Below are 18,013 nucleotides of genomic sequence, written 5' to 3' on the forward strand. Positions count from 1 at the left end.
TTAAAGTGATATATGGCCGCTATCTAAAATTGTAGTATATATTGTACATCAATCCAAACTGCACTGTTTGATATTATTATCCTGTTTAAAATGGACAGATTATCTGTAAGAAAATTTGTGGACATGTTTAATAATAAAAAGTCTACAATCAAGTTTTTTAATAATTCTACAGGAACGCAAACATCATAAAGCAAATGCAAATAATAAATACAATAACAAAAAGTAAGTCAAATTTAAAAGTAAACTACAAATATAGAATTTGACCAGTGACTAATGGCTTAAAAACTACTTTATACAATACTGCCATTAATTTCGTTCCAACTTAAAATCTATAAAGATTTTCAGTACAACAAGACCTACTCAAAACAAAATAAAGAAAGAATCACAAAAATGTTCAGATGGAATAAAGTTTAAGTGTTAATAACAATTTGTCGATTTGTTTCATTTGATATTTTGTTGTCATCTAGATATACTATCCACCCTCCCCAGAAACAGTTAATTTTATTGTGTCATCAGTTTAATGGAAGTCCTCAAGTATTTTGGACCTATATTCAAATTTGTTTTCAATTACCCAGCCCTTATTTTTTACATATTTTATATATTCTGTAAAATTTCAAATCAAAATTACTAGAATCTGATGATGGATTCCAAATTAGACATTATTTTACAAACTTATTGTCCTACTCTGTTTTAAAGACTTTTTCATTGTATTGAATAGGTACAACTACCACTTTGTGAATTAATTGTTATTTAGCAGACACCTAAATGTGCAATTGAAAATAGAAATAATTAAACTATTAAAGCAAATATAGTAAACTTGAGAGGAATGTATAAAGGGCATTTTAAATGTTTATATACAGAAACAATATAACATTTTCAACATATAACTGCATTTTTTTTTAAATTTTATTATAATACTTATTATTCTTATTTTTTTTTTCTAATATTTTGAACACCTGAATTTAATGATTTGATAATGAGTACTTACCTTAGCCTAAATATTTTACATTTTATCTAGTTTATTATGAAAATTAATGATATAACTAGTTTCGGACTTTTAACTGCCGTTACAATTAGATTTGAAACCCTGCTTTTAAATTTGGTATAAATCCATTTACATGAATAAATTTATTTGTAATATGTGGATTATCTTATCAACATTTATAAAAACATTTTCACTATACTCATACTTATTTATTCATCTCAACATTCCCAAATGTATATTAGATTTTAATGAAGATTTCAGTTTCATTTATATAATTAGGTTGTAATAGAGGGTGAAGTAAAGGTGAAATACACTCAATACAATGGCGTTGGTCATTGTCTAGTTGCCTAGCAACTTTGTTGTCAAGCGCTGAAGCGCATGAAAATTAGAGCCTGCTTTATATGTCGGCGAAATCTTAGTTCCATACTAACATCATTGTACCATTATAATGGTGTAAATATTAATATATGAGTTTCATGTATACACTAATGTAAATTATGAAGTGTAAAACCTTATATAGTTATTTTATTATTCAATGACAAGTGCCTCGAATTGCAAATTTAACTGAATTGTCCATTTCACACCTTATACAAGAACAATTGCGGAATAATGGATTATTTTGATGCTTCTTGTTTATACTTTACAGGTAGTGGGGAAGATCTTCAGGATGAAAGGTGAGTTTCTGTACACGTTTTTCTGATATAAATGATAATATATTTTTTAGTTTTTAAACCACCCGCCTTATATTTGCCTACACATCCGTAATCCATTTATTTCGGTGTAGATGACGCTAGTACTGTTATCTATGGAATATTTATCAAGTATTATGTTCTCTTATTACGTCTTGATTTAATGTGCTAAGAGAGGCACCACATAAACAATGGTTCAAACATCTTTTGTGTAGTGTAGTGAATAATGAAGGATTTTTAAGATCACATTTTTTCTAAAAACTAGATTCGGGATGACAGGTGTACGTCACTTTCATGTCCATGTTTTGGCCATAACCTTGAATCTAACCAATGACTGCTCGAGCCTGGTTGTAGCAACCAATTGCATCGTCTGATTTACCAGGGTCAACAAATTCTTGTGAAATAGCCGAGTTTTCTGGCAGCCATGTTGAAAACAACCTTCCATAGATATGGGTTTGAAAATGTATATGTATTTTTTCCTATAATGTTATAAAAGTCATGATTTAAGTGTAGTGGATAATTGTTTTTAAAAACGAATATTTAGTGTTGTCTTTCGTATGTGATAATAATGACGATAATGATGTTTTGATATCACGGGACCTTGAGTAGTGTTTGGTATCTTAACAAATCTTTTTGGAGTTTAGGACACGATTCATTATGTATTTCATTTATCCAGGTAAGATTCTACATCGTGTGTTTGTATATTGTTTAGATATATTATTTGAATATAGCTTCTACAAGTAATAACTTCGATTATTTGTCAATATACCTACAGATAAGGTTAGGTTTCATGTATATACATCACAAGCACAATAATTATGTGCTGCTTTTACTTTAATATTTATTGAGGGTTATTTTGGAGATATTCTGTCATAGTTTGCTATTATTTACCATCTGACTTTAATATAGAAAAGTAGAAGTCATAAGTACGAAGTATTACATAAATGAATGAAGATTATAGGTTATATTATTGATTTTGAACTTTCAATTATCATACTTTTTAATTTGAGTGAAACGAACAATTGAAATAAATATATTCTATTTCTCTAAAATTATTCTAAATCAAATTATCTGTTACCACCAATTTTGTATTAGTCTTAATAATGTAATAAATATGTTTCATGACTTAATTCTAGATTTTAACTTTCACAGTAAAACTTCACCAAACTTAGTTTATGCCTGTTTGTGCCTGATTGTTCCATCTCAAAGTTGTAATTATTTCATAAAATACTTATAATTTACTGATGTTGTCAAACCACTATGATGGTGATAAATATATTGGTTTTGTTTTACATGTTTTACTTTAGCACTACACAATAAAAGTGCCATTGAATTTATGAAGCTGTAGACAATTTTATCTTATATACATTTAGTGTCTTTCTGAGTTTTATAAAACTTTCTTATTTACAGTTTTATTATAGTCTCTCTATATCATAATAAATTTACATGTCTTGATCACAATTGAAGAAATACAAACCCATACAAGAGATTCCTCATTTTTACACTTAATCTAAAACTTCTGATTCATCAATACCTATTGATTGTTTTTAGAAGAATGTTAATGATTGTAGACCAAGATTACAAAGCAATTACCAGATGAAAACTTGAGGAAATTAAGACAATATAAAATTTGAGATTTTTTTTTAATCCTTGACAAGAATAAAATAGAGAAATTAATTATTACTTGGCAGAATGCAGAGAGAGTTAATCACAAGATAAAATTCAAAGCTGTAACAAAATTGGAATGACAACAAAATTGAACATCAGTTATATATTTCAATAGATATAGATAGATAGAAATATTGTAAAGGAATTTTAGACAAGATTTAGGAAAAAGTTCTAATGAAAATGAAGATACTTTTCTTAGAATTTGACTGTCACAACAATGGTTATGTTATCAATATTTTATTATAGTCATTGATTGTTACAACAGCTTTCAACCTTATTTGCATAAATCAACTCAATTCCTAAGCATTATCATCAACTTAGTAAGGTTTATCCTACCGTAATTTATAACACTACAGCCTTTTGAACCACTATGCTAAACACACTTTTTGCATTATTCTGAAAGTCTCTTCTAATTTTTCTTTATTAATTTTTTTACAGATTAGTTACTTATATCAGTATCATCTTCCTGTAAAGTCCAATAGTTTCTTTTTTTCGTAATCACTGAATTTTAGAATTGAAAATATAGGGCTTCATTTTGGAAAATTTATTGGACAATTATTTTCAAGAGCTATGATTTTAAGTCTAAAATTGCACTACTAAACTTGAGCCAAGCAGAATTATTAGCTAGTAGTAAATACAATCAGGTTTAGAAATCATATTTTACTTCAAATGTTAATTGATTTTAAATACCATGATACATTTAAGTCTTTTACTATATTGTGATACTGTCTTCCAATTGATTATAAGTAACATTCCACTAGTAAATATTCAACTCTAAGCTTCACATCACAAACTAAACACTGTTAGGCTATTAAGGTAACAGCTATTGTTAGACATATACCTCTAATTTGTAATCTAGATAATAATTTTTGAGTTCTACATTTCTTAGGAATCTGTTCCCAAGTTAACACCAAATTCTTACCACTACTTATTATGAGTTTGATGCATTCCAGCAGCTCTGCAAAATTTGCTTTCTTCTGTGGTATATATATATGTCAATTTGAATACTGATATAAATATATTTTTTAAAAGAAATAGCACAATTTAAAACTGCCGCAAATCTTATGTATCTAATCGTTTCCCGAAAAATGAATACATAAGTATTCGAAAGCTTGGAATATATTAGAGTTAATACTCTTTGGTGTTTAATTTTGCCACATTTCCACTACAAAAATTTTGAAAATTTGTTGATGAAAACTTCATGTATCATCTTCTCAAATATCATGTGATTTTAGAAAATTCTTAAAAATGTTTGTTTCAAGGTCTCATGGCAAAATATTGCTAAATTCAAGCAATGAAAATTACATAAGCATTTTCATATATTTGTTTACTATGCATAACAGAAGTACTGGTAGGAACTTTTTGAACTCTATTTAGTTGGTATAGAGCATTATTAGTGAAATATAATATTCATGTTGTGTATATATGAAAAAATTCGATTACTGCTTTGGCTTCCACGAACCAGAAAATAATTTCTGAGTAACCATGACAAAATAGATATGAATAAATAAAGAAAAATATAAGAGATAAATAGGCCAATAAGAAAATGTCTTCAGTGACAAATCACATCTAATTTCACTATTTTATTTTATTTTTGGAGTTATTTTAAATTGCTAAACTTGTATAGTGTTTTTTGTATCTTTATACTATGCTACTTTTAAATTTTGGTAGGATAGTTGTGATAGCATGTGTAGGAAGAGTTGTTTTATATTTTTTTTATGATTGGGATGTGCTTTGTTTTAACTGAGTATAATATTATATGTTCATCTTCCTTTTCAATATTTATTTAGGTATCACTTTTTCAGATAGGTTTTTGTATACTATTCTATTTTTTCTGTATGAAATAAGTATTAAGAAAATTGTTTTGTTTAAGTTTGGGTGCAAATTGGATTTTTTAAAATAGGACTTGAATATTTGACTTATGTATTAAATGCTTTTAATAAATCAGTGCAGGGAATATTAATGTTTTTTCTGTCTCTGAAGCTTGTTAAAGTTGCTCTGTAAATGTTTCTTTGCTTTCCTGCATAATGCTGCTTTCATTTCTTTCTCATCCTCCATTTTTTCTCCCCTTCTAATATTTTCCCACAATATTTTTGATTATGATCAATACTTTTAAGGTGTTCCAATCTCTGCAATCTATTCAATCTGTTATTTGGGAATTAGGAATATTGAGAATCTAGCTTAGCATTTTATTTCTGTTTTTATATATTCTAGTTTTTGATTCTCGAATTTTATGTCGATTTTGAAAATTGATGTAGTTGCCCTTTAGCATATTCCTCATGCTTAATTTTTATTTCGCTTTTTATATGTTATGTTATTGGTTTATGTGTTGAAGTCAGTTTTTGTTTTAGAATTGTGTATCAATCAATAAAAATAAATTTTAGTGGTCACGTTTTATTTAATTTGAATTTACTGTTCCAAACTTTTGGATGATATTGTGCATAATAAATCTGGAGTATAGGTTGGTAGCTCTTGTTTAAAATACCGCAATTTTTCCACAAACTTTTATTTAGTTCAAGTATTTTCGATAGTAGTTTCGTTTTATGCAAATCCTTATATTTGGTACAATGCGGGGTCACGTACATATACGGGCTTTGCGACGGCCATAGAATGTGAATATAAGCAGAATATAAATCACTAATTTCAATATTTGAAGAAGAGGCGATAATAAACAAAGTAAGTGCCACTATGCTAAAAATATGGTTATCTGCTTTAAGAAAATCAAATAGTTTATTATTATTTTCTACTACCGACAACGTAAACCTATTCATTACTTCCAACTACCTATTTGTATGATGTCAAACACAAACAGAGCTATAGTCTATTCATCATATTAGTATTGATTTTAACTTTAGGAAGCTTCAGACGTTTTTGAGCAAACTATGATACTTTTTGACATAACTCTCTTCGTTTCTAAATGATGATTGATTTTAACTTTGTTTTGACATGTATACCTGATTTACTTTCGATATTGTTTTGCAAACATAGATGCAAATTATCTACATTCCTGTAAATTGTTTGGTTACTGAAAATCAATTTCAACTATTCCCATCACTATTTTTTGACAGGGATAGTTAGAAATGAGAAAGGTTTTATTTAGATATAAACAATTTTTTAGTAGTATGGAAAAACAGTATTTCAAATGAATTATTTGATATCTATAGCAAATTGGAAAGGAAAGGAAGGTTTCATAAGCTCTCAGTAAATTATTAAACAAATAATATTTTTCATTAAAATCTGACTGGGACATTGTAAATAATTTCAATTTTATTGTGCGTTAATGTCAAAACAAATTATGTTTGTTGACACAGCATTTCTGTCTACTTTTCCAAACAAGCTATAGTTATAATGCATATGTCTCTAATAACTACACGGAAATTCTACTTTATTCAATATTCTACAAAAACACCCCATTTTTGGCATAGAATTTATTGGTGTTTGAAACAATTTCTAGATGTCAAAATTTGACGTCAATTTTTTAACACTGCGTATCATTTTGAGTTATGACAAACCGCTGCCACTTGGATATTGGTTTTCGTAGCCCTGTTATCAGACCAAGCTTTTTGATGAGGGTGAGATGGATGTACGTTTCTTTCATATAGGTCAACCCTCCTCACGCCATTGTTTTATTTTCCGTAAAACATTGTTTTCTGTTCTCTAATTGTAAATCGTTCCATCAGTAGCTTGTTGTTAGTTTTAATTTTGCACCTATATTACCTAAGATTTTACGCAAACTGTCTTTACCATCCCCTAGCCTCAAGTCTTTCTTAATCTTTTGCCGTAAGCTTTTTTTCTTGCATATACCAATTTTGAATATTTTTTATTAAAACTTCACCCTTTTCTATATTATTGCTTTACTTAATAATTTTTTTCTTCGTATCCTGGTTGATACCAATTGCTTGTGCATCGCTTTCCTGTATTTTTGCCTAAGAAGTTGATGTTCCTCCAATATTATAAATTTAAATACATTATGCACTATTTCACGACATTGTATATTGAGAGACTTATGCTTAAGATCGATTCAAATATCATATTAAAAATTATTTCATAGAATGTATTGTTACGAATGCGTCTCCGCCCTGGATTTAGTGGAATTCTAAAATTCGACGACATTTGATGTTTGTTTTTGATATAACTTTTAATTATAACAATATACATTGTTTCTTTTGAATAATTTCTAGGAAGGTTTATTAATTTATTTGTTTTGGTTCTATATTTAGAATTTAGAAGGAGTTTTTGTAGCGAAGTAAGTTCATAATAAATAGTCGTAGTGAACAGACCGAAATAGAAAGTAATCGAAGTGAATTATATTAGTTAGTGTAGTGTATAGTGTTTAAATAAATTAAAAACGTAAGAAAAAGTGTTAGTAATTCACCCCACGAATAGAAATCGTATAAATAAAAAAGAAAAACATTACAGTATCACTCTTTTAAGAAACGACGTGTAATCTACGGCTTTCTGGTTACGAATGGTAGCTGCACGCGACACCAACGCACATACAAAACTCAGAGGAAAAATTGAATTAGACAAGCTGTAATTTGTCGATTTAATTTTCAAATATATTTTACTGATGTTTATGAATAACGTAGAATAACCTGTAATGTAATAGTCAATATCTTTTATTTTCCAAATGCTCAAACAATATATTTTCTTTATCATTATATCTGTATTCGTAATATGTATCTGTTAGAAATATAATACGAACTTAATTTCTTCGTTATTACAATGCGGCAACTTCGGATCGAAAAACAATATTATTTCGCCATACTTTAATTGCCATGATTCATGTAGAGTAACCATGGCCGAAAAAATTGCAAGTAATGGTTTTAAATTGTACGAACATAGAGGCTATTTGTTGTTATCGATACCTCACTACAACATTAAAATTTCTCAGAATCATAATAGTAAATTTATTAGAAAATATGCTTTGTGGTTGTTAGTTACTGTTTCGTTGTCAAATTGAGCGACAATAAGATATTGAATATCAAGGCGTGAAATTGTACTAATAAATGAAATTTTAGTTTAGATTTTTTTGCAGAATTGGCACATAAAACGCCAGTACCAGGTAAAACATGTGTCAAATAAACTATACTCTTCCAAATCTAATTATAAGTCAGAAATTATTCATTTTTTATTAGTATTAAGCGCTGTACGAGGACTAAAAGAAAAAAATTCCACACGATGTGAAGGAATTATTAAAATTGTACTCAGTGGCGGATTTACAGATATTCCCTATATATTTTTAAATAAAAATTTTAATATAAAACTTTCAATTTTATAATTTGAGAACTGTAAGATTCTCGATTATTTCCACGGCTGAGAATTATTAGAACACATAATTTTAAGCAGAGAAAAGTTAGGTAAGGTATGTTTTAAATTCAACACTCATATAATACGAATTTTTCATAATAGTTGCAGTTTAACAACAATAAAATGAATATTTTCTCAATAATCTGTTATTATAGTTTAAGTTAAATTATAAAAACATCACAATATATGTTTGCGGGTCTTTGAATTCGTAAAATCGTTAATTATATCCTCTTATTAATTTTGTTCATTAGGTCTGATTCCTTTCTTGACGATCGTAAGTAATTCTTCACTCTTTCCAAGCAAGAAAATTTTGGTTTTATGAAATTTTTTCCAGATAAAACGTAGCTTTGAAAGTGTAGGCGTTCCTAAGCTAATTCTGTTTCTAAATCATTTTTTTTCAAGAAACTAGTTTTTCCGTTAGAACCGATGGTAACAATTTTATGAGAAATGAAGATTTCTCTCTAAAATTTTTATATGTCCTGTAGCCGCTTTGCTAACTCTGATGAGTCTATGACCATGAGAAACGTGTTAACTCTGTAGTAATCACTTGTTGCTATTCCAATATCCAATCTTCCTTTTCTTTTTGGTTGTCTTTACATTTCTCTAGTCTATTTTTTCGATACCCCAATGGGCCGTTCAATTACACTGGCCGTCAAGATTTTCGTAACCCAGGCGAGACCTTTATTTTTAAAATGGAAATAGTAAGTGGTTTTCTGTGCGCTCAATGACAGTGGGTGGTGTACGGCAACCATACATTATACCCCCCTCCCCAAAACATTACGGATCCACCATGATGGGGAACAAAATCGAGTCGTTTCTGTCTATCTCTCCAGATCCTTTCCAGCCGACTATCACTGTGGAAACCAAATCAGGAATCGTTGAAAAAAAGAACGTTACGTAATTGTTATAAAATCCAATTCCTGTGCTCTTGAGATCATTGGAGACGGGTAGCTATGTGCCCTTAGATTCGATTAATGTAATCTCCTTTGATGGTACTTCTTGAAACCGCCCTTCGGGATGTTAGCTAAAAGCGACTTCGAACGACCGTTATCGTTATAAATCGGTTTCTTCGGGTGAAATAAGCTATGTAACGGTCTTCCCTTTCTGATGTAACTCTGGGGCGAACCGTCTGCGCACTACACTACCAGTTTCCTGGAAAAGAGCCACTATTCGTCTCATCGAAGTCCGTGACATATTTAGACGAAAGGCAATGTTGTGATTAGATAAACCTTCTTGATGTAAGACCACTATTGCTCGATAAAACTCCGAATTCATATCATCATAATGAACTCGCTGTCAAAAAAGTCATATATTGACGGACGAAAATAAGTTTTTGTTGCGATATTGTTTTATTTTTATGATAAAGTGCCATAAAATTTTAAAAACAGAAATGGGCTTTATACATAGAAGACTATGACTGTGATTTCTCATAAAATTAATTTTTTGATGACACCTCGTACTTTTGAATGTTTTAACGCTACATATATTATACAAATATTTGAGAAAAGAAACTGCCATTAGTGCAATTATCGAACACTATAAAAAACAAACAAGTTATCTTTATGATTTGTTTTGTTAAATAATTGAATTCATCAAATTACAAATTTGTAATAGTGATAAAATTATAAAATTTGAGTATATTGTCGATTTGTCTGAACAATTAGAATTTTTATCTAAATTGGTTCCAATTATTGCTTTTCAAAGTTCACCATAAATTCGTAGATAAGCTGGTGTTTCTACACCAATGTAGGTACTATAATGCGAGTTTGGTGGCACTTTTAAATTAAAATGAAGTTTCTGGCTTTTTCAAAATCTCGTTCAACCGTATTCTAAACCCATATTTTAACAATTACTTTGCATATTTTGTCTATGCCTGTATTCTGTTATCAATTAATGTTGTGTTAGTGTGATCGATGGAGACATTGTATTTATTTATACACTCTGTGTGCTTCCATATAATTTTTTATCCGTATTTTTGAATTCGTAATTGAATGATGTAAAGATCGTTTGACGAGTAGACAAATCGATGGGAGACACATCGATCGACTTAGCTATTCCATCAAAGTTTACATAATTTCTGTTTAATGCATTTTATAATGAAATTTGTAACTGCACTTTATTCGTAGTAAAATAATTTGACATTTGCACGTATCTCCCGTTAACAATCCTGGTTGCAATTCATATTTAGAGATGAAATTAATGAAATTATCTGACAATATTCAATGTGTGAATTAACAAGTTAATTGACGACTCATATGCTATTTGGGATAACAGTCCAAAGAAAGATCATACTTCGCCTTTTTAGGCTTCAGCGCTATAACGTTTACGATTCCTTATTCTGTATCCGGAACAATTTCGAAACCTATACTTCTCCATAGACAAAAAGAATATCCCGGAGAGGACAATATTTGCGGAGGGAGCCAGAATAGCAAGCAAACAAAATTTTTATAAATAAAGATCGAGGTTTGAATGCTTTCTAATATTTATCACATCAAAGTTACAGTTATATATGATATATAAAATGAAAGAGCAATTCCAACAATTTTATCTAGAAGCTTATAAGTGCTCAATGTGATCACTACTTGTCAACGGCACACATCAAGTCTCTAGCCAAGTTATTCCCAAACTTTGATCGGGTCTACTTCAGTAATTGTTGCGTCAGCTGCTTCAATCCTGTTTCGTATTTCCGGAATGTCAACAGACATACAAACGATCTTTGATGAAGCCCCAAAGGTATAAATCACATGGCGTCTGATCTTTCACCCGTTCCTTCACTCACCGTTGGTCGTCCTGTTCCATTTACCAAAGCAGCCAACATATTCAAAGTGATGATACCATCTACGGACGTTATCAACACTTCTAGGATCATAATCGAACTTACTACGGAACACACGTTGCACAGAAATTACAGATTCGGTCTTTGTGCACTATAAAACGCAAAACGCTTTCTTTTCATCAGTTTCCACCTTTGCTGACTGAAACATTACGTGCACTTGCGCACTTATAATAGAAAGTGAGTTGCTGTTTCATTTGATATATCATTTATAACTGTAAGTTCAATATACTCGTTATTTCAGATTTTTTGATGAAACGTGGATAAAGCGGTATGTAAATGTTCTTGGACGATGTATCTACAGGTCCAAATGCACCATAGGGCGAATACTAATCATTTTGCACATTGGAAACGTTTTGTAGACGCGCTAACTAGTACGAGTTATATGATCGGTGATGTTTTTGAGATATAGTTTAGTTTTGAGCAAATATTACATCTTATTCCTAATGGTTTCCTTACTTTAATAATGAATAATCCAAGTTATCATTAAGGTGGATTGAACCATTGGGAACTAATTTTAATTGCATTAATATGGGAGCAAATAGATTTGCTAGTTTCGAGTAAAACTATTGTTTGAGCCGTATGTGACGGGAAAAGCAACAACTGGAACAGGAAACAAGAATCAAGTATGTGGAAGACTCTGAGACAATTTTTGTGATGAAGAAGTTGAATGAATTACTATTAATGCAAACTAAATTCTTCAGCACCATATTCAGGAAATAATTTTTGTCTCATTCCAGAAAAACCCGAATATTGGATGATTCATCATGTATTCGCATTTCAGAGGTTCTTGAAATTTATTAATCATTTATGAATAAATTATACAATATAATTAGAAAGCTGATAATCATGCCATCTACTTTTTTGACTAAGGATCGATCTTACACATTCCTGCTGACCATTAATAAATGTCGGTTCACTGTATTTTGATTACATCTACAGTCTACCGAAAAATCTAGATATTATTTAATGGCTTTCATATCCACAAATTAAAAGGCATGGAAAATAAAATTTTTCAATTTTTCGAAAATTTCTGTGTATATTTTATTTCATAAGTATTAGTCTATCTTTGCAAATAAGAGTTGGAAGAAAGTGGGCAACCGGTGCTGCTTAATCAATCTGAGCAAATTTGGTCTTATTAAAAACAGATATTTTCTACAAGTTAAAGTTATAATTTCTTAATAATCTCATAAGGTACCCCCTAGGGGGCACCATTCATTTTTTTATATACCTAATTCTCTGGAAAATAGTGAATAGTGGATAACCAAATTAGCAATAGAATAGCGAGAATCGCTTCAGTTCAGTAGAATCAGAGTAATTTGTATTCAAAGGATAATGCTTCAAATTTATCCGATTCTTGTATCTGGGGATAATAAAAAGATATGCAATTTCCTTAGTTCTGTTGCCAATTTGATCTACATTTATAATGTAGAGAATGTCTCATAAATAATGTCAGTTTTCAATGTTCATATGTTCAATAATCATACGAAAAGAATGCCTTAATATTCGAAGTGTAGCCTATCGTATTCTATAGTTCTGACCCAACGTTCAACAAGTACTTTGAGACCTTGATAAAAGCACTCTTTGGGCCTAGATACAAAAAATTGTCACACTGCGTTTTCAAGATTTTCTTTGGATTCAAAAGTTTTTCAACGTAAGGTCCGGAATAAATTCTGGATAGGGTAGGAGTTCAGTAGCACCAAGTTCTTTGATCTTATTCATCTCAACTTCCACAGAATGTGGTTCAATATTGTCTTGTTATAGAACCCGCTTTCGTTTAACTAAACTTACCTTAGCATTGACAGCTCGACTCTCATTATTCCACCACTCACACAACGGAACTTTCCGCTCGAATCGTCCTATCTTTGTAACGAATTCTGGTAATTGTCCTTTGTCTAACCGCTGATTTTCCACGTTGAGATTTCTTAGATAAATCTGTTTTTCATCGCAAATAACTTTGCATCTAATAAAAGGATTATTTTTCGGTAGGACAAGGAACTGTTTACACACTTCTACTCGTCATTTCGCTTGAATCTCAGTTAATTTGTGTGGCACTATTCGACAACATTTATAGATCTGACCTGATGATTTTAAATGCTGATTTGGTATCTTTAAACGTTCAACAGCGTCCAATAATTGGCGAGTGCTGGTACTAGGTTGGTTTTCTGCTGTGTGTAATCATCAGTTCTTTAAAATGCTAGGGAATTTTTTTTTCTTGTGAATTACTTTTGCACTGGTTAAACAATAAATTCGCAGTCTTAGTCAACTTGATGAAAAATCGATCTGGTTTATACAGGAACAAAATGATTTTATAATGCAGTTCCAAAAAAATTGAATTATAGTGCCAGCTGTTGCAACAAACAACATCAATAAAACAAGGGATTTGAAGTTAGAGGAGATAATGTTAAGTAAGAAAATGTCTTATAAACCGCTGAATCGTGTTTTTCTCATTAAACGACATTACGTATTGAACAATCAGATATGTATAAAATAGAATATCTGGCACATAGCCCCGTGATTATAAACACAAGTGGTAATAAAAATAATTGTTTAGTTATATAGTTCAATAACATAATAAAACTGTTTTATGATGATACATAATATATTTTTTCAATTTACACTCGTCATTTGTTGAATAATCCAAAAATTATGTTTAGTCGGATAATTTTGCATTCAACTGTGCGTGATGGACGCTCGCCTCGCAGCGTAAAACGGAAACGTTACTTACTTTCTGAATAGTCCTCGTATAAACGGTTTTCGAGATATGTCCAATAGTTATTCTTATTGGAACAATCTGTACAATCAGTTCTGTTTGTTTTGTTTCATTGTCCATATTAGTTTTTTTTTATTCACATCTTGGTAATGATACAGCATCAAATAGAAATAATCTGGTTTTTTAATTTAGCATATAGGTAATATTTCTTCTTTATAAAAACTTCTATATAAAATTTCGAAATGATATTCATGGCTTGCAATTCTATGTTGTGAATAGAAACAGTGTTTTTAACATTCAATGCTATAGAAATTGGAAATTTCTAACTAAATGCATTTGAAAAATTGGTTCATTTTAAATTTCAAGTAATAACGATGAATCCAGTTATTATTGGAGATCTCTCTGCAAATGCAACAAAACACGTACCAATGGAAATTACGTGATAATTTTCTAATTACTTGTCTATATTTGGAGCACGCACCAACATACTGACGTCATCAACATTTCACGTGGAAAACTGTTCGTTTCAAATATCTCTATTGTTTTGTTTATAATGTAGGTTTTTAAAATCTTATATATGTAATTCTAAGAATAAACACTGTGTCCATGCATGGGATTTCGAAGATGAGAAAAGTTTTAGAGATTTCAACGTTATTTACTAGATTCACACTTTAGCACTTTAAAGATCTATATGAAGAAACTTTACGAGATTTGGGTAAATGTGACCTCGGTATCACAAAAACTGTTTTCACAAATATGTCGGTACAAGGTTTGTATGCATTTGAATTTCCAAAAGCGAGGTTGAAACACAAAGTTCATAACATCGTAAAAACAATTTTTGTTGAAAGATGTATATCCATCATTGGATATGACCATGCATACTACATTTGGAAAATTAAATTTTGACAACCGATGCCCCATATAATAATACCCCTAATAATTATACATCCAATTCAGAAATTCTCGATATGGTCCAGGATAATTGTACCTACAAATTCTAAATTTAAGCTAGATCTTCTTAAGAGGTTACCTATACAAGTTTGTCTACGCATAATAAACTAAACGTCGGTATGTACAGGTGAGGTGTTTGCTATCGCATCAATTGATGTCATAGCATTATTAGGCTTTGATTTAAATTTGAAATTAGATAATATAAAAATAGTAAAAGAAAGCGAATAACAGTGGTGTAAACGTGGTTATTAAAAAGGAAAACATATATGTAATCATACATATATTTAATCATATTAACTTACTAAATGAATTGAACCAGATTTTCTAAACCATCTCTGAATGAGGGAGAAAATCTATTTTAAATTACTCGCAGTGGTTACTACTGTGATAAAAGAAGACACAGTTATGAAAAATAGTATTTCTGTACACGAACTGTATTCGTCAAGACTAAGATTCCCTGAGAGTACGTTGATCATGAATTGAAATTATCAGAGTACTACAATGATGATGCAATAAAATTATAGTATACATACTTAGAAGCTGCACCAGGCAGTTTTTTCATATTTTTTTCCTTTCTAAAATTGCTTCTCAAATTATTTTTTCTCGCAACTGCTTTGTTAAGATCTGGCTCAATTTATTATGAGTAAATTATAAGCAGCTACGTTTCTTCTGGATGACTTGTAAAATTTTGATGAATCTGATGGAATCATTTTTGAATGCTGCGTTGGTGTTTTGCCCATAAAATGGGAGCAACGAGATAACACTCCGAGACAAACACTAGAAGACAACTAACGAATCCTGCGCAGGCGATTGGAGTATACGCCCACACGCACAAGTACACCGTACGGTGTAGCTCAAGATTTTCGATCTTGTGCCACCGGTTGCTTCCACAGGTCTATTCTAACAGACGTTTGGGTCTACCTGCGTAGAAATGTCTAGGCAAGTAGATCTCTTCGGTGTACCATGACGTGTATAGTGACCAGAAGTAATACTTTCCTAAAATTACAATGAGGTCTGACGGATAGATAGATATATATCACCATAAATTACATTCTTTCCCTTAAAGTAACTTCTTTTAGTAATTTGTTCAAATTTTCAATGTGAACAGCTAGAGAAGGAAAAAAAATAGCGTGTATTGATTGAGCATTGTTTAAAAAATATCGTTAAGAAAAGAGTAATGAAAAACTGCAACCTGGAACCTGATATAAATAGTACGACGAATATATCTGCTTAAGTCAGTTTTTTCTATAGGGGTCCACGGGAGACTCAAATCGGTTCTCTGCAAATTTTTATCGTTTTAAGATTATTTTTGGAATATGGCAGATATGTAGCTGTATTTCCTAATACACCATCAAACCCATTAAACTTCTATGGTTAAGAAAAAAAAGTGTGGTGACCTCTAATTTATTCCATTGTACATAAGCATTAGAGCATGAAAAAAGCTTTCAGAAGGCCGTTTGGAGTTTTTTAGTACTACGCAATAATCTGTATTTTTGGATAAACAGTTATTTATCGGTAATTTTGGAAAGGGGAAAACCAATTAACATGACTGTACATTATTGCATAAAAGGACAAGACAAAACGATAAAACCGATACTCAAATCAATGAAACATGAAATTCTCTCCGTACCCATCATATGGTCCAAATCTAGTCTTAGCAACTGCTGGCTGCTTTCAAACTCAATAATACTCGAAGGAAAAAAATATTAATCAAACCATAAAGATAGCGCTAAAACAAACGGTTAGAAAAGTGTGTGACTTATTGTGTCAGTTTGGAAGAACATTAGGTTGAGGCATCTCTATGAAAAATCAGATCCTAAAGAAATCCTACACAAGCGAATATTTTAAGATTTTAAAATAATTCTGTTACGTATTGTTGTTAATGAGACATATTAACATTCGTCAAAAATGCTCTTCATAATCACAAACTAATCAATTATTTTTTAATTAAAAGTATTTGTGTGTCCCAACTTTCACTTGATATTTATATTCAAATTATTAATTTAAAATTCAATTCACAATTATTTCAACACAAAATTCAGAGGCTTGCTAAATTATACTTCAAGCCATGTTACATTAATATCAAGCTATTAAACGAGGCATGTTTATCAATATTTAACAATTAAGTAAGAATTTTAATACAAGTGACGAAAACTATTTTGGTACACACTTTATTAGCTTGAGTAGTAACTTTTTAGTATGGGCGATTGTGATAAAAATTCTCCTGATATGACTATAGACGAAAGGACGAGATGTTAACTACGTGTGCGAACAATGAATACCCCTGAAATAATGTAATACACCAATTTATTACAGTAGAATACAGGGTACAAAAGAATGATGACACAGTATACATGGAGTCAACATGACAAACAGCCTAAAAACCCACAAAGTAATTCTCTGCTACTGTCACGTGGGAGGCGTTGATTATTTGCCACACCATATTTGAAACACTTTTTCATACTTTTGTAATTTTGAAATCTAGATAGGAAAATATATTTAACCTCAAAAGTGACTGTTTGAATATAGTTTTCTTTTCATCAACCATGTTGTACATATAGTTTTTGTGATTATTTTTCATTTTGAGGTATGCTTTCACGTCACTATAAACCTTTTCATTATATGTACATCACTGCATACCTTTGCGACTTTGCGTGCTTGTCAGCATCTTCATTTCCTTCTATTCCTTCCTTGTATGGATATTTTTTAAGGAACTCAATGTTTAAGCAGTCTGTTATAATTACAGTTTTTTGTATTTGGTTTGATGATTGTATATATAGAGCTTACATCAGTTTATTTATTATCAAAGGAGGTTTATGGGAAGTGATAACAGCAGCCCCAACTCCATTTGGAGTTTGTGATGT

General features: G+C 30.5%; 1 protein-coding gene across 1 annotated transcript in view; it reads left to right on the forward strand.

Moving 5' to 3' along the window:
• Positions 1–1,961: 1,961 nt before the first annotated feature.
• LOC130451829 (nuclear receptor coactivator 3) overlaps positions 1,962–18,013 on the forward strand; it is a 366,138-nt gene continuing 350,086 nt past the window's right edge. The window contains exon 1 of the mRNA XM_056791123.1: positions 1,962–2,350. The gene's annotated coding sequence lies outside the window, so the exon portion shown is untranslated. The remainder of the gene's footprint in view (positions 2,351–18,013) is intronic.

This window comes from Diorhabda sublineata, chromosome X, assembly GCF_026230105.1.
Source record: "Diorhabda sublineata isolate icDioSubl1.1 chromosome X, icDioSubl1.1, whole genome shotgun sequence".
Lineage (NCBI taxonomy): Eukaryota > Metazoa > Arthropoda > Insecta > Coleoptera > Chrysomelidae > Diorhabda > Diorhabda sublineata.